Source organism: Canis lupus, chromosome 6 (assembly GCF_003254725.2).
Source record: "Canis lupus dingo isolate Sandy chromosome 6, ASM325472v2, whole genome shotgun sequence".
Classification (NCBI taxonomy): Eukaryota; Metazoa; Chordata; class Mammalia; order Carnivora; family Canidae; genus Canis; species Canis lupus.
The window spans coordinates 49,101,020-49,125,266 of record NC_064248.1 but is presented as its reverse complement, the minus strand read 5'-3'; the positions used below and the strand labels follow the sequence as shown (position 1 = coordinate 49,125,266).

At 37.4% G+C, this 24,247-nt stretch overlaps 1 long non-coding RNA gene across 1 annotated transcript in view; it reads right to left on the bottom strand.

Moving 5' to 3' along the window:
• LOC118354990 (uncharacterized) overlaps nt 1–24,247 on the bottom strand; it is a 34,914-nt gene that overhangs the window by 4,631 nt on the left and 6,036 nt on the right. The window contains exon 3 of the long non-coding RNA XR_004816559.2: nt 607–734. This is a non-coding gene — a long non-coding RNA (uncharacterized LOC118354990). The remainder of the gene's footprint in view (nt 1–606; nt 735–24,247) is intronic.

Here is a 24,247-nt window from a genome sequence, read left to right as displayed (position 1 = left end):
AAATTAATGCCAACATCAGGGAGCAGTTTCTGCAAAGATTTCATAATAGCCACTCTTCCCTGCAGAGGAAAGGGGCATTTACAATGTCTTTTGAAATGTCTTTTATTTTAGCCATAATGGTGATGAAAATTTCACTTCTGGAAAAAAAATGTATGCAGTGGCTTTTCAAGCTTTGTTGCAATTGAGGAATATGGTTTCTCTCAAAAGATTGCTCTGTAAGACTCACTTGAGAAAAGTACAATGAATTGAATGGAATCAAATGTCTGGGTTTTTAGTGAAGGACAATGCTATCTGGAGATAGTATGTTAATTGTTTTTGGTTCTTTCGTCATTTGGCAGGGACTCTTGGGGGTTTTGTGAAGAAAAGAAAGAGTTGATTCAGCGATTGAAAAAGCAATGGTTCAGTACTGAAAACGAATGAGCAGAAGACGCTGACTTTGTGGGGGCAAAAGGTGGAGGTGAATCACTCCTACGTTGAGTTGCGTTGTGAAGAATTTCAACTTTCTTAAATGAAAGTTTCAGTCTGCGAAAAGGAGGTTTAAAATCAGTTTGCAATTAAGAATGTTATTACTGGGACGCCTGGGTTGCTCAGTGGTTGAGCATCTACCTTCCGCTCGGGTCTTGATCCCGGGGTCCTGGGATCGAGTCCCGCATCAGGCTCATCACAGGGCGCCTGCTTCTCCCTCTGCCTGGGTCTCTATGTCTTTCTCTGTGTCTCTCATGAATAAATAAAATCTTAAAAAAAAAAAAAAAGAATGTCATTACTTTCTTTAGTCCAACTTGCATGCAATTAAAATTTATTCAATTACCAGGATGTTGAATACTATCAGGCTGAAAACCCAAAAGAAGTAGTATTAAATACAGAACTTAGAAAAACGAACCCCTGGATGGGATGAGCACTGGGTGCTATACTACATGTTGGCAAATTGAATTTAAATTTAAAAAAAGAAATAAAAATGAATATTATTTGCTGGAATTCACATTTATTACTTAGAAATTTAGGAATAGTCACATGAAACCCACTTAAAAAGCAGCAGACTCAAGGAGTGGCTTTTTATGGGAGCTTTTGTCAGTGCTTTGCCAAGGTTTATGGACATTTTCTACATTGCCATGAAAATCACATTATTTTCCCAGGCAAAAAACTGAACCAACAAGTTCATTTTCCCTTGTGACAATCTCATAAAGGCCTGCTTCTCCTTGTTGGTTTGAGTTCCTCTTATTTAAGTGGTCTAGCTATCTTAGAGTCAACGCTTAATGTTACACACTTGGATTTCCCATGGCAGTGTCCTGGCCACATTTCTCAAACTCTCTTCATCATGGGAATTTCATAAGGACTCTTAAAATACAAAGTTGTGGACTCTAGCCCAGGCCCACTGAACTAAAATCTCTAAGGTGGGACTCGAAAAATCCAATTTAAAAAAAATGTATTTAAATTCAATTTAGTTAATATATACTGTATTATTAGTTTCAGAGTTAGAATTTAGTGATTCATTAATTGCATACAACACCCAGTGCTCATTACATCAAGTGCCCTCCTTAATGTCCATCATCCAATTACCCCATCCCTCCACCCACCTCTCCTTCGGCCACCCTCAGTTTGTTTCCTATAGTTAGGAATCTCTCATTGAAAAAATTTAAAATTTCAATAAATATCCGTGGTGATTCTTAGGTCTGCATTTGGGAAACATTTTCCCAATAAAACTATTTAGCTATTCAGTAGATTTTCATCCTCAGAAAGCATTGACTGAGCCTTGAATTTTGGAAGGGTTTCTGTTGTCTGAAACCATCTCTTCTCACCTTTTCTGGAAACTTCTATTATTCAAATACTTTTCCTGTCTTCAGCCTCCTATCTTTACTAGCTCTTATAAGAGTCTACTCTCTTCTACCTTAAAAAAACAAAAAACAAAAAACAAACAAACAAACAAAACCCAAAAAACTAACAAAAATTTTTTCTTAATTCCTGCACTTCCTGGTAGTTACAGCCTTATTTCATCTTTCCTTTCACAGCAGAATTCTAGAAGGGATAATCATAGAGCTTATGGCTTCTCAGTCCCTGTGCAACAAACTCCTATCTAGCTTCTGAATAGGCCCCTATCAAAGTCAGTACTAGTCTCTTAACTGATATAAATGGGCATAATTTTGAAAAATAAAACCAGCATGTTTTCATTTCTGATGATCTCTAATTCCTAATTGTCTCAAGGCTTCCTCACTCATTCATTCATTATCTGTGAAGGCAGAGAGAACCTAGGTGAGAAAGAAAGAATCATGGTTCAGTTTCAAATTTCAAGCCAGGTGCATCTGAAGCCAAAGGAAGACCATGGTTTTAGAAGGAAGATTAAGTAGAGAAAGTAAAGCCCTTCCCTGGATTCCAAAAATTCCCCTAACACAGCAAGAGGTTATAGTGTGGAGAAGACAGAGGATGTAAGGTAAGTCCCAGACATATAGTTGTGGAGAAAGCTGTCATAGAATTGAGAGGAGAAGCCAAGAAAGATAAAGGAATGGTGAGATATTAGACACGAATGTCCTTGCCATTCTCTGCTTTGGGATCAGATATTATAGGAGGGTCACTACTGCAGAATCACTCAAATAGGTTGGGGGAACCAGGAAAGCATAAGGGCTATGAGCTCCCTTTCCTAGAGGTTGAAGCTTCTCAGAGAAGACTTGGGTTCAGCAATCTCTCATGAGGTATGTGAGCAGAGGACTAGCATTGGAAGAGAGGGCTGAGGAGATCAGTGAACCAGAAGTGGCCTAGAACTGGAATGGGGGAAACATAAGGTGTGGGGTCATTAGGACCAGACACAACAGCAGATCTACAGGTCTCAGTAGTTAATAACATGATGCCTAAAAAAGACAGACAGGACAAGCTACACCAACTACACTGAGCAGGACAAGGGCATCCAGCAGACCTCTGGCCAGAAAGAACCAGCCAACAGCCAACAGCTTGGGCACCACAAGACTCCTACTGTCTTCATATGACTTCTGAGAAGAGAACAAAGAGCAGTATATAAGACTGAGTAAATATGAAACTATTTAAATGAAATGGGAATGCTTTCAATTATTAAACATTTTTTTTCTGATATCAGCAGAAATGGTGACTCAAGGGCAAAAGTAAATCAATATTAGATAATAAAGTTAACTTTTTTTGTACATAGGAATTATAGTATGAAAATCTCAGCTTTTTTATAGTACTAAGTGCAAAGAACAATTCAATCTCTTTTCAGCATTGATAGTTAACCATTTTTTAAATTCTTAAGCCTCTCTCCCTTTTGGATTCCATTACAGCACATTGTATTGCTTTTCCTCCTATTTCTCTGGCTCTCCCTTTGCATTTTTTCCTACACAATCTTCTCTCTCATGGCCTTTGCATGTTGTTGTACTAGGGATTCCATAGTGACTTCCTTCTCATTTTAGATACTTTCCCCCAGTGACCTCAACCTTTTTGTGGTTTATATGGTCATGATTTCAAGTATACATTCCAAGACAATGAGTTTCCTGAGGTCCATTGGGCATCTTCAGTGATATCTCAGGAGCACCTTCATTTATAGTTCTTTATATTTCTGTCTTCCTATTCTATTATTGGGAGAGGGGTATTGAAATTTCCAACTATGATTTTGGATTTGTCTATTTATTTTCTCAGTTCTACCCATTTTGCTTCATATACTTTTAAGCTCTCTCATTAGGTGTAAAATTGTTTAGAATTAGTATGTCCTTTTGGTGACTTGATCTTTTAATTATTATGTATAAGCTCTCTCCCCTTGTAATAGTTTTTTGCTCTGAAATCTAATTGTCTCTATGAACCTAGCTATTCCATGTGTGTTTTAACTAGTATTAATTAGCATGTTATACTTTTTCTATCAATTTTTTTATCCATTTACTGTCAACCTATTTGTGTATTTATATTTAGAGTCCATTTATTGCATATGGTTGGCTCTGCTTTTATTGCCAGCATGGCAATCTCCTTCTAATTGGAATGTTGAGACTCTTTGTATTATTGTTAGTGATATGTGTAGTGATATGCTTTTAAATCCAACATTCTATCTTTTGTTTTTGATGTGTCTTGTCTGTTTTTTTAAGTTTAATTTTATTGTAGTAAGAACTCTTAACATCAAATCTGCCTTCTTAACAGACTGTAAAGTACGCAATACAATATTGTTAACTATAGGCAGAGTGTTGTATAGCAGATCTCTAGAACTTATTTATTTTTCATTATTCACATTTTATACCCATGGGTTATCAACTCAGCATTTTTCCCTTGCTCCTGCCCCCGAGAATAACTGTTCTGTTCTCTGCTTCTATGAGTCTATTTTAGATATCTCATATAAATGGAGCCATGTAGTATGTTTTCCTGTGATTGGCTTATTTCACTTAGTATAATGTTGTCAAGGCTCATCCATGTCATCACCTATTGAAGGATTTCCTTCATTTTTAATATGAGTAATATTGCAGTGTATACCACATTTTCCGTACCCATACAGCTGGATATTTTTGAAGATGTATGCATAGTCTCAATCAAAAACAGGAAGGTTAATGATTAGCAGATTGGAAATTTTGGGAGGCCTCTGAAAGAAAAATCTATGAGAAAGATCTATAATTTAGGGTGCTTATAATTATGCTGTAGAAGGTGAAAGGAAACACCAAGGCCAATAAGGATAAAAGTGTAAAACCAAAAATCTATATGGATTATAATAAAATATTAGGACATTACAAGAGTGGGAAAATCCTCAGAGTTGCCACAGATAAAACATAGGTTATCTATAAAAGGGAAGAAAAATCAGATGGACAGTAGACTGACCTCAGACTTCTCATTAGCAATGCTAATACTATGAATAAAATAAAGCAATACCTTACAATAATAGTAACTAACACTTATTGAGCACTGTTTTAGGCATTTTCTTCATTTAATTAGCAGAACACTGTTATATAAGTACTATTATTCTCATTTTACAGATAAGTTGAGTAACTTGCTCAAGATCACATAGCTAGCAAATGACAAGGTGTGGAGTGGATGAAAGTGCACAGTGCTGAGTTAGAGTCCTGAATATATGTTCTTGCTGATAATAGCTAGTATCTCATCAGTTCTAATAATCTGTATATGTAATTCTGCTGTATTTAAGGTGCTATAGGGAATTAAAGCTTGAATCAGACACTAATCTGGACTCAGAAAATTAAAAACTTGAGTTAGGTTCTCTAAAGTCTGTAGTCAGGATGTGGTACACAAAAAATATTTCTAAAAAGCTTAAATAGTTCATGACTTATTTTCACCTTCTACTTTGGGGAGGCATAGTGGCTTTTCACTTATGAGAGGGATATGATGTTTTATTAAAATGAATATGATAATCATACATTGAATATGAAGATGTAATCTTCATACAAGACATGCAGATGGTATGTGAAGAACTAGCTTGGAAAAACTGAATTTGGGGATGATTTTCCTTAGTACTATATATGGAACACTAATATATACAACACACACTTCTCTGTTGGACCACTAGATTTTGATCAATATTTATTGATCAAATAAATAGATATTCTATTTATTTATTTATTTTTATTTACTTTTATTATTACTTACTATTATGGTGATGCCTTCCAACCATTCTTTGCTGAGTGGATCCTGAGACAGGAAAGTTTATAACTTGCACAGAGTAAGAGCTAAGATGGATAGAGTAATATCAAGGCATTATTTGTATTAGGTTGAACTATATGAATTTGTCAGTCAAAAACTGTCCAATATGAGCAATTTATATGGTTTAACTTGTACATTGCTATTAGGTTTATTTCAGTATTTCAGGTAATATATTACCTGAATATATTTCAGTATATTTTAGGTAATATACTGCAAAATTCTATGGTTTAACAATAATGGTTTTGTTATGTCTTCTGATTCTTGGACTGATTGGGTAAGTTTCACGGATTTGGATTTTTCTGCTTGAGACACCTCTGCTAGCAGGTCAGTCTTCTAAGGGCTCAGCTAGATGTGAATATTCAAACTAATTCACCACATGGCTAGTGGTTAGTGCCGCTGTCAGCTGGAAGCTCAGCTGTAACTGTCAAACACAGAACTTTGGGTCTTCCCTTTGTAGTATGGGTTTTCCACAACATGACCTGGACTTGGAAGCCCCAGACTATTATTTCCACTGCATTCTATTTGTCAAAACCAATTCACAGGGCGAGCCCAGCCAGCCCAGCTACTGAGATTGGAGATGAGATCCATTTTGTGATGTGTGTGGGAATATGTATCTATAGAGTGAAGCGGAAATATTGCGGACCATCTTTTTGGAGACTAGTTATTGCAAGAAAACCACATTTCTATGAGGAAAATGAGTGAGATGAGTCTGGGAAATTTTATTCTAACAAGGACACGCAATGTGACAGTGAATAGTATAACTGTGGATACTATTAACTCCTTAGTGTGTGCCCAGAGAAATTATGATGCTCAAAAGGATTCTGTGACACAATAATCTCCAAAAACTTTGACCCATCACCTAAGATGAGTGATAATATGTATATTCACATAGTCATAATTCAAATTAATTTAATGCATAGGTAGAGATGAGAACTGAGAGGAAGAGAACACTAGCTCTGGCCAGGAGAAACTGAAGGATTCAGGCATGGCCCCATGGTGCTATTTGAGCCGTGCCATGAATCATTGCACAAGATGTAGACAAGTTGCTATGAGGAGAAGCAGATGTTCAAGGAGAAAGAATGAGCATAGGTATGGAGAAAGCAAAAGCCTGAGACTTCCATGTAGAGAAGAGTAAATTGGTCCATTTTGCAGAAGTATGGAGGAGGGAAAAAGAGTACAGTGAGCACTAAGGTTGGGGAAGTGAGGTGTAATAAATCATGAAAGGCCTTGAATGCTAAACTTGGGAGTTTGAGCTTTGTTCAAGGATAGGAGCCGATGAAAGGGACTAACGGGATCAGGAAGCTGGCACCTCATGTTTGTCTGGTATTTTCTCTCTATGCCTTTATCTCCTGACTATTCCCGGAGACTATCTTCCCAACTTCCTGCCTGTAGTAGTAATTTCCTTTCTGATTTAGTTCCAGGCCTGCCGCATTAGTGAGAAATAGAAGAGCCCCCTTTCTTATGCCACGCATGCATGCAACGCACTATTATTTAGCTATTAAAATAAAATTTTCAAAAAAGATCATTTAGCTAGTAAAATGACATTTTCTAAAAATATTTATCAGCATGAGGATAAAAGATCATGTTCATTACAAAATAATAAAATGACCGATTAATAAAATCAGAATAAAAATTGTATATAAAATTCAGATGCATCATAAAAACCTGAACGTTATGTGTTCCTATGCACATATGCATATAGAGAGGAAAGGAAATGAAAGTTCTAGCATGGATAGTGGCATGATGGCTGTTCTTATTTTCTTGTTTGTACCATTCTCCATTTTCCAAATTAGAAGGTATCACAGTAATCGTCAGAGTAGTTATTGTCTAGTGTGTTAACCATAGCAATTAAGTCTCCAAACAGCAACCAAGTAAAAATAGCCTTCTACCTGAACTTGAGACTTGGAATTCCTAAAGACCTATAAATATTCAGGCCTTTGAAATCCAGACATGGGGTGAGGCAGCTGCTTTGGCCTTCTGAGCATGTGAATATTTGTTCTGAAGAGAATAAAAGGAGAGGAAAGTACTTGAGCAGCCTTTCACCACTAAGCGCCTCTGGAATTTCTAAATAAGGCCCTGAGACCTTGGGTGAAGGGAGAATGACATGAAGAGCCTGTACACCATCACTCCACACTATCATGGGGCTGGAGTCAGGAAGAACCGGGCCTTGACTGTGTGGTAAAATGCCATACTGAAGTGAAATATTGAGGTTTAAACCTCCAGGTATGGGGACGATTTGCTCTGCAACCCAGCACTGGGGCCTCCTGAAAATGTTGCCTCTCTGTCTCAAGAATCATTGGTTCATGCTCTTCCCAGTCTTGCCCAGTTTACTACTGTGGACATCTGATAGTTTGCATAAGCAGAAAAAGAAGGACTTACAGAAATCCGGAGAAAAGAGGAAAACTGTCATGTCATTATTTTAAATTACTGTGTTTGAGCAATTAGGTCATTAATTCAGTTGATTTGCTTAGAAGTTTCCAGCCAAATAGCTCTGGAATTTTATCTATATATCTGACATAAGAAAATTATCCTTTGTCTCTTCTGGGTTCACCCTTGCTACCACAGTCTGCTTTTTGGCCCTTCTTTCTAGCATGCAAAGGAGCATAAACTCCCCCAGGATTTATCTGAATAAATGTAGTTCTAATTTTTCAGGCTTTCCAAACAAGGTAGAGAAACTTTAGGAGTCTTAAAAAAAAAAAAAAAAAAAAAAAAAAAAAAAGCACTTTTATAGCTTTACTGGGAAGAGAAAAAAAGAAGCATGAATAATAGTAACAGAAAATCTGAAGGACTAGGTTTTTGTTTTTTGTTTTGTTTTTTTTCACTGTTTCCTTTTAAAGAACTATATCCTCAGGATCTAAGGATAATGGTAGCATAAACCAACTTGTTTCTTCTTAGTCAATAAATGAAGTTGAGGCCAACATTACTGAAATGCATTAGGGAATAAGGACCCTGGTCAATGATCCCACTACATTGCTCCAGGGCACATCTGCTTTTTCAGGCTGAACAAAGCAGGAGAACAAATCTGGTTGATGTCTATGGGACATTTTTTAATGGGAACTTATAAAAAGAACTGATGGATAATATTTGTTGGGAATTTGCTACATGCCTGTCCTGAATTAAGTATTTTCCATGAATTATTTTATTTAATACAATAGTCCAGCTAAGTACTGTTATCTGACCAACAGGTGAACCAAACTAGAAAATTTAAGTAATTTTCCCAAGGTCAGTAATAGATGAAGCTATGGTTGACTGCAGTTTGATTCTAGAACCTGCGCTGTTACTCTCTGTGCTGTGCTACCTTTAATTCATGGACATAAAATAGACTTCCATAGGCTTAGACATCTTTGAAGGACACATGGCAAGCAATCCAAAAAGAGAAATTTATCTTAGGTCCTTGGTTTTTTTGTTATGGGAAGGAAGAAGGGCTGATAATATTGTCCAGATAAATTTTTACTGCGTGTTAGTCTGAAGAGCATAAGAATCCTGGATTACTTATGCTAAATATCCAGCTTTGTTCACTGGACAGTTACTTTCTTTCTGTTGAATTTAAAAGAAACATATGGGTTACTATGTTTAAACGGCCATCTGCCATCATAAGCAAATTCTTGAGGAAATTGCTTTGGACCTAAAGTACAGCACATGTTTGATCTTTATGTCTATTTGTACTTTTTGAATTTGGAAACTTTTAAATAAGGAGGTAAAAAGGTAGCAGGAAAGAAAATGAAAAAGCAAAAATAATGTTTTTTAAAAAAGCAAAATGAGAGCTTCATGGTGTTCTATACTAGTAAGAGTAAGAGAGAAAGAATTAAAGCTGCCCAAAGAGACCCAGCCTGATACCAAATTGGTGATATGGCACCAAATAGACAAAAAATGCAGTAAGGTACAGATAGTAAAAATATTTAGTTAAAACTGTGTTTAGCTGAGACATCATTTTGGAGAAGATGCTTGACTCAAATTTTTTGTGTGGTAGGCTAAAGAATGGCACCTCCACTCCCAAAAAATGTCCATGTCTTAATCCCTGGGACCTGTGACTATGTTACCTTATGTGGTAAAAGGCATTTTTCTGATAAAATTAGGGATCTTGAGATAGGGAGATTACTTTGGATTACTGAAGTGGATCCAATGCAGTCATAAGGATCCTTATAAGAGGGAGACGGGAGGGCCATGGAAGGAAGAGCCACAAGTTGAGGAATGCAGGTGGCTTGTAGAAGCTGTAAAAGGTAAGAACATGACTTCCCCCCGCCCCTGGAGCTCCTGGAAGCAAGCAGATGCCTTGATTTTAGGCCTGTAAAACCTGTTTTCTACTTCTCACCTCCAGATCTACAAAATAACAAATGTCTGTAGTTTTCAGCCATGTAGTTTATAATAATTTGGTACAGTACCAGTAGGAAATTACTGTATATGACTCAAAGAATTCTTAGGAAATGGAAAATGGGAAAAAGATTACAAACTCCTTAGTCATCTGCATCACCTCTCCTGTCTAGTCCACCACCAAAGCTCACTCACCCTTGCTCACTTTCTGAGCACTACTCCTTACCATCTAGCCCTGCTGACCCCCATCCCTCATACTCAAAGGACTGCAGATAATGTTTTCTTGATTCTTGCCCGTACTGCCTCTAGGGTAATTGGAGTGTGCTCCACACCTATCAGCAGACTAACATTTATAAAGTTCTTTTTCCCAACTTGGTTGGATCCATGTTATCTATAGATAAAAGGCCCCAGCTCTTCACAGTGGCATCTCAAGACCTTCTATCCCTCCCTCTTTCCCATTATGACACCACTAACTCTGCCTCCATGCCTGCTCACACTCTGACCTCTGCCTGCAATGCTTTCCTCTTTCTTGGTCATCCCAACATCCTAATGGGTAAGGAGAAAGTGTGGTAACATAGAAAATAGTGCTCTGGTAGAAGGATCCTTGTTTGGTAGAAAAATTGAAATCTTTTTTTCATATAAATTGTGAATTAACACATGCCTGATAATGGGAATAAGGGAAAGAAATGTAACATTAACGAAAGAGTGAAATGCAATAGAATTCCAGGTTAAAAGGGGAAAAATTAAAAAAAATGAATGAAAAATTGCTCTGTAAAATAAATAAACATAAATAAGAGGGAAGGGTTAAAGTTATATCTTTCATCACTCTAACCTGTTCCAGACTGCTTAAGCCAAATGAACTATATGTAGCAATATACCATTTATAGAAAACAAATTTAAAACAGAGATGTAAAGAGGTAGAAAACAAAGAGGTGAGTGGGTAGGGATGTGAAGGGCAGTTTACAGAAGAGCAAAGCAAGATGACAAACATTTTTGAAAAGATGCTCCGACTCTGGTAGTCAGAGAAATACTAATTAAATAACAGTGAGATAGCAAACATTTCTACTGGATGGTAATGGTTGAAAATCGCTATAAAGGTATTGTTGGAAAGGATGTTGGAGCAACACAAACACTCTTCCTTTGCTGATCAAAATATTATACAACTCTTCAGATGGAGAACTAGAAATATCTATTAAAATTTTAAAAACATGTGTTCTTCAATTAAACAATTCCATTCTTGGGAATCTATTCCACAGAAATAAAAGTCTCTGGATACATAGTCATGTGAATAAAGATCTTTTATTGCAGCAGTGTTCATAGCAACAAAACACTGAAAATAAACTGAATGACCATCAACTGGGATGAAAAATTATAAAACATCAAGAGGGGATATGATATAATAATTAAAAAGAAGAAATTAGAAATTCAAAGAGAATATGATAAAAATACAATTACAGTGGAAGACATGAATATACCACTCTCAGAACTGGTCATCTGTAATAGACAAAAAATGAACAAAATCATAGAGGAATTAAATAATTTTGTTGAAATAGATACAAATACAGAAACTCATAAGTACAGAGGATATGTTTAGTAGAATATTTAACTTCATTCTGGGGCTATCACAAAAATAAAAGCATCGGTCCATGAGGGCATATGTGTTTGGATATTTGTTGCAACTGTATTCATGGTGGAAAAAGCAATATATATACATGCCTGTGCACATTCTCATTCATCCATTCAGAAAGTGTGTCTTTACTGAAGTTCTGCTACATACTCTTTTCTGCACTAGACACTACGAAGTTTAATAAAGGGCCTCCACCATCAGAGAACTCTGGTTGTAGCTGAAGCGCCAAGGCGTATAGACATATAAGTTACACAAGAGCACCAAACAGAATATTTCAGACAGAGGATCCCATAAGCAAAGGCAGTGGCGGGGAGCTGTGCAAAAAAGGCAGGATGTGCTCTGGGGATGGGGAATGTTAGCAAAGATAAATAGAGCAAAGAATCATATCCCAATTACTAAAAAAAGACAGAAAGAACGAAATCACTAATTGCCACTAATTCTTGACTAATTCTAGTGAATGGAGGCAGATTGTCAAACAGTATTGAATGGGGAGCTTGACATGGACGTTGGTAAGATCCTAAAGCTTTAAAAATAAAAATGGACCAATAATAATTAGAATTTGAAAGGGGAAAGAAAGCTATGCCAAACTAAATTAGTTTTCATTTTTCATGAAGCTTCTAAATAAGGATGCAATAGATATGAGGAAATCAGAATTTTGGCAAGGGTTTGACAGTTTTTTGTTTTTGTTTTTGTTTTTTTAAATTTGGGGGCAGATGTGGAACAGTTAGAGAAAACTGATTGAATGACTATAGAAAACATGTACTGGGTGAATGGTTCAGTTACCTACAGAAAGTTTCATATCTGGGGGAATCTGATCTGTGATGGACACACTGGGGTATCTTAATCAGTATGTGTGAAAAGGAATTTGCTACTAGATTGAAAAGTAAATTGATATGGATTTGAGGTTTCCCCTCGAATAATCTCTCTCATTCATGGGCACTCAGACAGGAGAGGAATGAACATTAAAATTAGCAGGAGAGCAGTGTGCATAATCCTTGAACCCTTGAACCTCAAGAACATGTCTGGATGTACCCCCAACAATCTGCTGTATATCTGTACATTGGGGCAGAGAGACTAGTTAAAGCTGCTGCCCTCAGGGTAAGAGGCATAACACTCTGATCCCAAGTTCATGACTCAGATCTGAGATCAGGGTGATTGAAGCAGGAAGTAGCTAGTACATTGATTCACAATCTGCATCATGGAAAAGGCTAGGTAAAAGCTGATTGTAAATAATATAAAACATGGTTCTAGTCCAAATTGGTCAGAACATAATTAGGACATTGTTTTAAAATTTTGTCCATCATCCTTTATTTTAAAAAGGCAGTAACTAAATGCAGCTAATTAAAAGGAAATCAATCAGGCTGGAGACAGTGACTAAAGGAACTGAGATGTTTAGATTAGAAAAATTTAGGGATATGAAATCTGCTATCAATGATTTGAAATCCTATTATAAAGAGTGGCAAAATAATAGAAAGAATATAGGGCTTTTTAACTCAGATAGGGGTCATACTCTTAAAGACTTTAGAATTCCTTTAAACCTCCTAGATTCTAGGAAATCTAAGGTAAGATTTTATAATAAATTAGGAGGGCTAGGTTCGGAACACCCTGGGCCCACCCCTCTGATATCAAAGCCAAAGAATAGAGTAGAGCCTAAATTGCTGGGGTCAGTGCCAGCAGGGTTTCCTGTAGTGGTAATTCTAATGAGGGCATCCAGAGGACAAGCCAAAGGGTTAGTTAACAAACAGGAAGACTGGGCAAATATGATGATGATGAGAAGACAAAACTGGAAAAAAAAAAAAGTGGCAAGTGGCAACTAGAGAAGCCAAAAAATCAGGATGTCATAATCACAAGGACTGAAGAAGAAGGAAAGTAAAATAATGGAGGTGGTGGTTGGGTGGGGTGATAGAGTGACAGAGCAAGAGTCAGGTTAGGACTATGATGACCTCAGGTCAAATCTTGTGATCACCATGACAAGGATGACTTGTGTTTGGCACAGAGTAAACACTCAACAAACATGAGATGTTATCATATGACACTTTGTCCTGATCAGTTGAGTTGGAATCAGATATTCAAAATGATGGAGACAGGCTAAATTAGGACCTGACCATGGAAGGTCACCCTAAGGAATATGCATGTTATTCTACAGGCAAAAAGAAACACAAAGTTATTTGAACTGGCAAGTGCTTTAGGACTATTTCTTGCTCAACATTACAAAGAGTAGAAGGGTTTTATAAGAAAGGAGGCAGAGACATTAGTTAAGCCTTTTCCAAAACAAATAAAAAAAGGAGTAATGATGGCCTTAACTACAAAGTGGTGGTTTGGAAATAGGGTATATAAGAAACAGCTTAAGATGGAAATCTAAAAGCACACTGCCTCATTGAATCACAGAGCTGGCTGTGTATGGGGTCAACATGATCAATAAAAAGATATATAATGACATAGTTACCCTTATTTTGGATATGACAAAGCAGATTGAGAATAATCAACCCCAGAATACTACTCACTCCAGCTGATCTTGAGCCAAGGGAGACTCTTTAACGACTGAAATCTCGAGCACCTGAAACACAAGCTTTGGTTCTTTCCATGGCTTCTTTCTTCATTCAAATGTATTAAAAGAGAAAGTTAGGGGATCCCTGGGTGGCTCAGCGGTTTGGTGCCTGCCTTTGGCCCAGGGCGCGATCCTGGAGACCCGGGATCGAATCCCACGTTGGGCTCCCGGTGCATGGAGCCTGCTTCTCCCTCTGCCTGTGTCTCTGCCTCTCTCTCTCTATCATAAATAAATAAATTAAAAAATAAATAAAAGAGAAAGTTAAATTAAAAATTCTGCTTGAATCTGAGCCAATCAAGTTCCAACCACAATAGAGGTAAGGGAAAAAAAAAGAAGTTCCTACAGAAGCTAAAGAAAGAGCGATTTTTTCAAGAGTGATCCAGTTTCAGGTGCTATAGAGTGGTAATATAAAGGACTGAAAAATGGCCAATTATTTAAAATCAAGGCACAGGGCCTATGAATTAATCTGTTAATATTAAAATCATGGGAAATAAGGTGAACATTTTAACCCACGGTGGTAAATAAAGTCCTAAAATCATTATTGAGATTTAGACAGATGGAATCCAAGATTAGAATATAATAAAGGAAGTAAAGGAAGGATATTTTTATGCACTGTAAAAGACACTCCCTTAACAGGGAAGGAAAGTTGGTCAAGAAGATACACATCTGAGTAGATATCCATGGACTTAACGGCAGAAGGATTTTGGAGAGTATTTGGATGAGTATAAAGTGAATAATAAGTAAGTAAATGCAGTGTGAGACTCATTCATTCATTTCCTCTTGTATTAAACATATTGTGTGTGATGTTAAGGAATAAAAGAGTCTTTTTTCTTAAGTCACTCAAAGCATACCAGAGACTCTAGAGAAAGTGTCCCAGAGATGGTGAGATATAGGTTGGGTCTTAAAAGATGGCTGAATGTTACCAAATGAAAGAGGCTAGGAGGAGCCCCTCAAGAAGGAGTTGAAGTTAAAAGAAATGGATGGAAAGGTTAGGGCTAAATCATTGGAACCACCAGCTCAGGACTCTTTTCCCCACCTTTCATCTCTGCTTCTCTTTATGGGCCAAATGTCTGCTCTCAGATAAGATTCTCCATAAAATACGAAGCCTGGTTGATGGAAGCTCTGGACTCAGTGGCTTATTGTCTTCTGATTCGAGAGGAGAGGCACTCTCTTCCTTTTTTTTTTTTTTAAGATTTTATTTATTTATTCATGAGAGACACAGAGAGAGGCAGAGACACAGGCAGTGAGAGAAGCAGGCTCCATGCAGGGAGCCCGACGTGGGACTCGATCCCGGGTCTCCAAGATCACACCCTGTGCCCAAGGCAGATGCCCAACCTCTGAGCCACCAAGTAATCCCCCACTGTCTTCCTTTACTGTTAGTTTGAAAATTCCTAGGAAGGAACCTAATCAATCCAGATTCAGCCCTCCCTTACTACTCTCCTAAAACAGAGAGGCAGAATCTTTTCATTCAATACACAACTCCCGGGAGAAATGTCTCTGGTCTCTGAAGGAATCGTGAGCAGGGATCTCCATTTATGTCTATTTCAATGGCACATTCAGGGTATTATAAGTGAATCAGTAAGATGAATCTTAGAAAAGATTGAAAGCAGATATTCTAGTTAAAAAGTTATTTTGGTATAAAATTCAGAAGTTAGTACAGTGTCCTATCAGGGCCAGAAGGATGGATATAAGAAACGTTAGAAAGAAGATTTGATAGAAGATAGTGATAGATTCAATGTGAAAAATGAGAGAAAAGTTAAAATAAAGGAAAATTCAAGGTTCTCAGATTTGGGCTTGACAAAGGAAAGATTGGGACAAGTCATTAAAATAGGAATTAAACAGGATTTAATTACAGGGATTATGTAAATAAAGATATCCAATACCCAATTGAATATATAGAGCAGAGTTAGGAAAGAAACCAGAGCTCAAAATATAAGCTGCAAGTCATTTGCACAAAATGGTATTTGAAGTCAGGGAGATATATGGGCTTACCCATCTCTTCCTGCCCTGATCACTCTATTTCACCCATTCTTACTCATCTTAAAGTATGTCAAGCTTGTTTCCACCTTGGATCTTTGCACTTCTTCCCACTACCTGGAATACCCTTCCTTTGGATCATGTTGTGGTTTGTTTTCTCACTTCCTTCTGAACTCTGCTTAAATTGGACCCCCTCCAAGAGGCCTTTCCAATGCTCTCTATACACAGGGGGTCTTCACAAAACCATGTACTATGACTCTTACCTTTTATCCTGTTTTATCTTTTCTTCACAGCACTTACTACTCCCTGAAATTACAGTGTGTATTTACTTACATGTTCGCCACTAGATCGTCCACTCCTTGAGGACAGGAGTGCAGTCTTGTGTTACAGCTGTATCTCCAGGCCCTAAAACAAGTGCTCAATAAAGATTTGTTGATTATGTGACTATATTAAATATAGTTCTTTCATTTTTGGTTTAAATATCTAGTGAACAATTAAGATGAGAAAATAAAAGAACTTTCAATTCTCTTCACTTTTGCCAAATGGGGTTTTGTTACATTTTACATTTTCAACTGCTAAACAGTACTGGGAAACATCTGGAAGAAGCAACCCATTTAGGCTGAGGAATGACTATGTGAATAACTTTTTGTTACTGTAGAGAATGCTAATGTCAAGTAGAACTTCCATGAACTTCTTATTTGGCTTTTTGCCCTTCAAATGAAAGGATATAGGGATTTTTTGCTTCCTCAGTTCACACTGGACTTCCTGTTTTCAGAAATGCTGAATTCATCCAGAAGTCTGCTCACTGAGCATTAGTAGATTAACTGCCTAAGCAGGGGATTTATTACAAGACTTCTAGATTTTATCAAATAGGGCTATCTAGTTCACTCCATGTGAAAATTTCCCAAAGTAACCTGTAATCAATTTATCTAAATCTAAATAATTATATGGCTCTTTCCAGAAAGATATATTTTACTTCATTGACATAGTTTTATATTTAATTTAAACATTTCCTAAGATGTGAGTTACTTTTTGTCAGTGTTAATGAACATTATAAAGGTAAGCACTAGAGTTTTTTGTTTTTTTGTTTGTTTGTTTGTTTTTTGTAGTAGGAGTGTTATATCGTTCTAAATATAAGTGCCTAATCCACTGTAAATTTGGGGGAAATGATACTCTTTTCTAAGTAAACTATAAAGTAATATGGGTGGATATTTCAATGGATCAGCAGCTTTTGAAGCTTATGTGAGTGTGTCTTGAAAACTATCTGGCTTGAGTCAGAAAGCCTTTGGGTCAGATCCTACTTCCACCTTTTTTTCTGTCATTGATATGTTGTCTATAGCTACCATGTTAACTGTTCATGATTTTTAGATACAAAGTGTTATTTTTTTTAATAAGAGTCATTATGGAAAATATTGGGAAAAATAACAAAGGATGAAGAATGTATTAAATTGTCAACCCCCAAATAACTAAAATTAGCCACTATTTATTCAATCATCAATCCATATAGCATCATATTGATGTTAAAATAATTTTACAACCTGAGTTTTCATTAAACATTATATCATATGTCTTTTCCTCTGCTGGTAAAAACAAGTTCTATACACATAAAAAAAAGGGTTTTTTGAGTGTAGTTGACACACGATGTTACATTGGTTTCAGGTGTATGACTTAGTGATTTGACAAGTTTATACATGATGCTATATTTACCCCAAGTAGAGCTCCTATCTGTCACCATACAACACTATTACAATATCACTGATCATTGACTATATTTCCTGTGCGTATCTTTTATTCTTGTGATTTATTCATTCCATAACTGGAAGTCTGTATCTCCCACTCCTCTTCACCCATTTTGTGTAAACATTTTTAAAGGTTATATAATATTCTGTGGCATATGTGTACCATAATATACTTGTACTGTCCCCTAATGTTTGACACTTAGGTTGTTTCTAAATTATAAATACTTTAACATCAGAAGAAATATTTATGCATAAAATTTTTCATCAAAAGTTCCTACTTATTTAAAAGAGATTAATAGGGATCCCTGGGTGGCGCAGTGATTGAGCGCCTGCCTTTGGCCCAGGGCGCGATCCTGGAGACCCGGGATCGAATCCCACGTCGGGCTCCCGATGCATGGTGCCTGCTTCTCCCTCTGCCTGTGTCTCTACCTCTCTCTCTCTGTGCGACTATCATAAATTAAAAAAAAAATAAAAAAAAATAAAAGAGATGAATAAATTAGAAGTACTAGGAGAAAATGTCTTGATACTTATTGCCAAACTGTTTTTCAGATAAGCTCTACTAAATTGTAATTTTATAAAGATTAGATGAGTGAACTCATCTCATCACATTGTCATCAAGACTATCATTCAATATACTTTTTTGGTAAATGTTATGGACAGCAATAATGTCTTATTGCAACTATATTTTGATTTATATATTTACAGAGAGAAACACTCTTATTATTTATAAATGGTATTGGTTTTTTGCCCATTTAGTTATGACAAACTTTTTTCTTATGGATTTTATAAGAGTTCTTTTTATTTATTTTTATTTTTATCTTTTTTTAAGTTTTTATTTATTTATTCATGAGAGACACACACAGAGAGAGAGGCAGAGACACAGGCAGAGGGAGAAGCAGGCTCCACACAGGGAACCCAACATGGGACTCCATCCCGGGTGTCCAGGATCAGGCCCTGGGCCAAATGTGGCACTAAACCGTGGAGCCACCCAGGCTGCCCAAGAATTCTTTTTATTAAGGATATTAACACTTTTACATTTTTTTTCTACAAAGTATTTCCCAATAAATTTTAGGCTGTGTCAATATCACTCCCTTTAGTAAAATAGAACGCTATGTATTAGTGTAGTTGTTATTCGAAAAATAAAGTTAGTCTTTATACTTCTCAAATGCAAAATTCTTCTTTTTGAAAGATTTTATTTATTTATTTGAGAGAGAGAGAGCACAAGTGAGGGAGGGGCTGGGAGGAGCAGAGGAGAGGGAGAAGCAGACTCTCCTCTGAGCAGGGAGCCAGAAGTGGGGCTCCCTTCCTAAGACCATGGACCTAAGCCAGAGCAGATGCTTAACTGCCTGAGCAACCCATATGCAAAATTCTTAGTTAAGAATTTAACTACAGGGATCCCTGGGTGGCGCAGCGGTTTAGCGCCTGCCTTTGGCCGAGGGCGCGATCCTGAAGAGCCGGGATCGAATCCCACGTCGGGCTCCCGGTGCATGGAGCCTGCTTCTCCCTCTGCCTATGTCTCTGCCTCTCTCTCTGTGACTATCACAAATAAATAAAAATTAAAAAAAAAAAAAGAATTTAACTACAGAGGTCCCTTAGGGCTCAGTCAGTTAAGCATCTGACTCATGATTTTGGCTTAGGTCAAGGTCTCAGGTTCAAGCTCCACACTGGGCTTGGAGCCTGCTTGGAATTCTCTCTCTTCCTCTGTCTCTCCTCTTTCTCTCATTCTCTCTCTCTCTGAAAAAAAAAAAAAAAGGAAGGAAGGAAAGAAGAAAGGAAGGAAGGAAAGAAAAGAATTTAACTGAGTTATTAGAAGCCAGATTAATTTTTAAATTGGTTAGCTAAGGGTATAGCCATTAACAGGGACATTGTTGTTCAATGAAACTCTTTCTTTTCCCACACAGATACAAAGATGCCCAATTTGAAAGAGTTTGAGGATGAGGGAGACTTAAGAATGAAAAGAAGCAATTTAACTCTATTCTGCAAAATAATGTGAAATACTAACTTCAAAGAGAAATACATACCTCACAATTTTTTTTTAAATACTGAACTTTTTTTAAAGATTTTATTTACTTATTCATGAGAGAGAGAGAGAGAGAGAGACAGACAGACAGACGGGGGAAGAAGCAAGCCCCATGCAGGGAGCCCGATGCGGGACTCGATCCTGGGACTCCAGGATCATGCCCTGAGCCAAAGGCAGATGCTCAACCACTGAGCCACCCAGGTGTCCCTACCTCACAAATTTTGAGTCAGTTAAGGCTATATTTCTATTTTTCCCAAATAGATATTTAGTATACATTCATGAAAATAAACATATTGGGAGGGAAAATTTTGAAGGGGCTCAATTCAGGGTGTCTACCTGGCTTGTTGTGTAGGACTTTGTGTGTCAACTCCTATCACTGACTGTCCTGCTGGGGCCTCCTAGGAGAACTCAATTATAAAACAATCATAAGGATATCAGTTTATGTCCCCCCACCCCCGCAAAAAAAAAATCCCATTGGGAAGTTAGAAGGTATTTTCAAGAGATCTAAACTATGAAGCTAAGGGACACTGAGTCTTGCCCATGGATAGAGTCTCTCTGAAGGTTTCAACTCCTTGTGTGTGTTTTCCCTAAACCTGGGATGAGCTATATTTAGCACACAGCCACCGGCTTTCCTTTTAACTTAACCACTTTAGTAAAATCTATACCCCCCCTGGGGGTGCCTTGGAGGACAAAGAGATGCGGCAGCAAAGGGAAATACAGCTGACTTCATGATTCCAAGACTCCAGGTTAGTCCTTTTGTTGCTCCTATAAAAGCAAGTAGCATCCTGCTGAAGGTTATTTAAGGGCGTCAGAGAGTGATCTGTGGCAACGTGAATGTGACTCAAGGAGAAGCACAGGCGTTAAGACATTTTGCTGTCTAGATATTTCTCTAGAAAAAGCTTTACTAATGAGTAGCTCTTCGGGGCACCTGGGTGGCTCAGTCGGTTGAGCATCTGCCTCAGCTCAGGTCATGATCCCAGAGTCCTGGGACGGAGCTTTGCATTGGGCCCTCTGCTCAGTGGGGAGTCTGCTTCTCCCCCTCCCTCTGCCTCTATGCTCTTCCTCACACACAAATAAATAAATAAAATCTTTTAAAAGATGAATATCTCCCTTTTCCCTACATACGCTGGTGAGAAGTCACTTTTAGTGATGGGAGAGCAGTGCGGGCTGGTGGAGATACTTGGGGCATGTGTGTTCATATACAGATAGAGAAAGCCTCTACATGTGCACAGGACTGTTAGCAAACTAACAGAAGTGGGTCATGGTGGCAAAGAGAAAGTCACTCTCACTTTTCCATAGATATCTCTGCATTGCTTGTGTGTGTGTGTGTGTGTATATATATATATATATATATGCACATATATACATTGTATATATGTATATATACAAATATGTTTTTCAACAATACGCATTTATTACTTTGTCAATTCAGAAGTATATAGTAAATTTAATAATGTATTCCCCCAGCTTCTTGTCGTCTTTTTAAACTTGTTTTTTATTTACAGAAGATTTTTATGCAGTATTTAAATTTTTCTTTGCAATGTCTTGCCTTGTATTTAAGCTTTCCCTATCCACTGATCAGATTGTTAGTGTATATCTACGTTTATGTGGGCTGCTTTCTGCCCGGTGCAAGGTAAAAAATGCAGTAAAATACCATCTGGGGTCTGTCAAGCAATGTATTCAAAAGCTCTTTAGGAAAGAGGATAAAATGAAAAAGATTTCAAGAAATGGACATTTGTGATTGTAACTAATGCGTGTTGGTGGTGCTCCCGTTGACCTTAGGGCCCCAGAGTACTGTGGGAGCCCGTGTTCCCGAAATGAAAGGTTTCAATTGTTTCAAAGGCACCTCAGAGAGTCCTTTGCCATACAGACGGAGACCCTCCTTGGCAGAAGTCTTCTCCTTTGCCCAAGCTACACTTAAGAAATTGGGATTAAGGTACCCAAGTCTAATTGCTTCTAAGCCCCCTGCCAACTCAACCTGTTTATTATCTAGTGCAGAAATCAAAGTAAAGGAGGAAACAGAACTCAGAAAGTCAGCATTAGAACATAAGAAAAACAATCTTGTGCCAACTATACATTCTGCAGAGTGACCTCCAGTTTCTCCAACCATATGCCTCATTGCAAAATTTATGAGACTTCCCAGATCAGAGGTCAAACATTTTCCTGTTACTGTTATAACCCTTCGTATCCTGCTTCTCTTGCCTTTTACCTTCCCTTCCCACAGCTTCCTCTCTACTTTTCTTTGTTTTGTTTTTTAAATTGGAACTTCCTTTTTCTTCTTTCTCTAGCCCTCTATCCCAAAGTCATTCTTCTCTGTCTGATTTTCTCTCCATGCCTTGTTTTTATTCTGGTTCTTACCCATCAAGTCCCCATCACCATCATCCTCACTCTTTTTCATATAAATTCCCTCCTCTAATATTCAAATTCTATTGTCAGTGTTTATATGATTGAACTCTCACGAAAATCAAATCTCATAGGTTTGTGTTGGATTGTAGGTTTGGTGATGCAGGCATTTTTCACCATTTTCCTATTAACTGGAAAGCGATTTGAGGAGCCAGTCCCATAGGCAGAGCTGAATTTCCTTCATTCACCATCTGAAAGATCTGATGATTATTTAGAATTATGAAACTTCTGGTTCTGAGAAATAGGCCTGGTCATCCCGTGGGAACCAACAGCCCCAGCAGATGATTAGTTTCGTTCTGTTTGATGACACACAAAAGTAGAATCATATTTGATATTATCAAATAGACATAGTTTGTGCCTAAAGGTATACATCATGACTTCCCTAAGTAATCAAAACAGTCATTTGTTTGAAAAAACTAGTTTGTTCTTTAATGATTTCATTATTTGACTGATTTTCCCATAATAGCTACTCTAGTCTATGTTTGCATACACATCCAAGTCAACCCAATTCTTACCTTCTTTGCCTTATCTGCTTTAAGAGCTTTGATAGATTGTCTCTAATGGATTTTTGCTCCTCGTCACATGGTGCTCCTTTTACCTTAAATATAGCATGATGAGTTTTATAAGGAAGGAGTCCCTCTATTTCCATCTATCCTCTCTTCCTCAAAACATAGTTGCCTTTTTTAAAAATTTTATCCATTAAACCTAAGCAAAACTGCCCTATTGTAGCTCCTTTTAAAACCAATCTTAGCACCTTGATGTAGCCAAGGGTTCACACAGACTATCACTCAGAGAAACCCTGTGGCAGGATAATACTGAGATACCAATCTGACTTTTTTAACCTTTATTTTTCCCTTTTCTTTGCCTTTGTTCATTTTTTTTTCACCTTTGTTCAATCTGATAACAGATTCCATTCTTTGCCCCAGAGGAGGTTTTTGACTGGGAATTTCTTTCTTACTTCCTAAGCCAAATTTCAAACCAGAAACCCCAAAATTAAATTTGGTTCACAGATATATTTTATTGAGTTCATATAGGACTTTTTAAAACCTGGGGTAACATGTAATAACTAGACATATTTCTTTTTTTTAAAGATCTTATTTATTTATTCATGAGAGACACACAGAGAGAGGCAGAGACATAGATGGAGGGAGAAATGGGCTCCTCGCCGGGAGCCTCATGTTGGACTCAAACCCAGGACCTCGGGATCATGACCTAAGCCAAAGGCAGATGCTCAACCATTGAGCCACCCAGGTGCCTCAATAACTAGACATATTTCACATAGAAATATGAATTTCTGACTTCTCTTGAAAATTGGATGATCTAGCCACACTGGGCTACTATTTTCATGTGGCCACAATCACTTAGAACCTCGTAGAGCTATAGTCTTACATAAGTCCCATACTTTCCATTTCTGCAGAGCTCTTCCCACTGTCCTTCTCTCTCTTATGTCAGTATGTCTTGCCCCCATCAGCATTGCTTGCCTCCTGGTTTAAATCCTTTAAGGTGATACTCTAGAAGAGAGACAACTTAAGAAAAGATCATTTTTATTCAGAGGTAGAGATGGTTATGGTGAAACATCATGTATTCAGCAAATATTCAATAAGTAAGCACATATGTGCCGAACAATTTTTCATGTGAAGATTAAAAACAATGAACACGATAGAAATGTTTCCTGCTTTTATGGAATTTCTATTCTAGTAGGTGATGGTGAGAGGCAAGTAGACTCATTAACAAAATAATTTCAAGAAGTAAAAGTATAGGAGATGATATATTTCATAATTTCATGTAGTGACAAATATTTGAAAGAAACAAAGCAAGGTGATGGAAAGGAGTGCAGTGATGGAAGAGGATGGGGTGGATGATAGGGCAGGGGTACTAATGTAGGTCAGGCATTGAGGGAAGGCATCTGAGCGATGATAAACCGGGAGCTGAATATGACCTTTCAGGTAGCACCAGCTTTGTGAAGAGCTTGGCAAGGAATAGTCTAAGCAGAGAAA